We start from the raw sequence: 727 nt of genomic DNA, 5'->3' as shown, positions 1-727 counted from the left end.
ATTAGTATCATATCATTACACATATGTATAAGTATGTATATATATATATATATATATATATATATATATATATGTGTGTGTGTGTGTGTGTGTGTGTGTGTGTATATATATATTAACTCTTATTTGACCAAGTTTGACCTAATTTGAATTCAATTGACTGAAATTGAATTCATTTAAAAAAATATAAATATTAGTATCATATCATATACACATATGTATATGTATGTATATATATATATATGTGTGTGTATATATTAACCCTTATTTGACCAAGTTTGACCTCGTTTGAATTCAATTGACGAAATTGAATCCATTTATACACACACACACACACACACACACACACACACATATATATATATATATATATATAATATATCTTAGAAAAAATAGTCTGCTATTAAAAAAACAGCCTGCTTTTAAAAATAAAAAAACAGCTTGCTTAAAAAAAACCTGCTGTTTTTTGTAAAAAAAACTGATATATATATATATACACATATGTATATGTATGTATATATATATATATATATATATATATGTGTGTGTGTGTGTGTGTGTGTGTATATATTAACCCTTATTTGACCATGTTTGACCTCATTTGAATTCAATTGACCGAAATTGAATCCATTAAAAAAAATATAAATATTAGTATGATATCATTATATAAATACATGTACACACACATATATACATACATATATATATATATATATATATATATATATAT

The sequence above is a fragment of the Rutidosis leptorrhynchoides genome, chromosome 1 (genome assembly GCF_046630445.1).
Source record: "Rutidosis leptorrhynchoides isolate AG116_Rl617_1_P2 chromosome 1, CSIRO_AGI_Rlap_v1, whole genome shotgun sequence".
Taxonomy (NCBI): domain Eukaryota; kingdom Viridiplantae; phylum Streptophyta; class Magnoliopsida; order Asterales; family Asteraceae; genus Rutidosis; species Rutidosis leptorrhynchoides.
Note: the sequence above shows the minus strand (reverse complement) of the source record.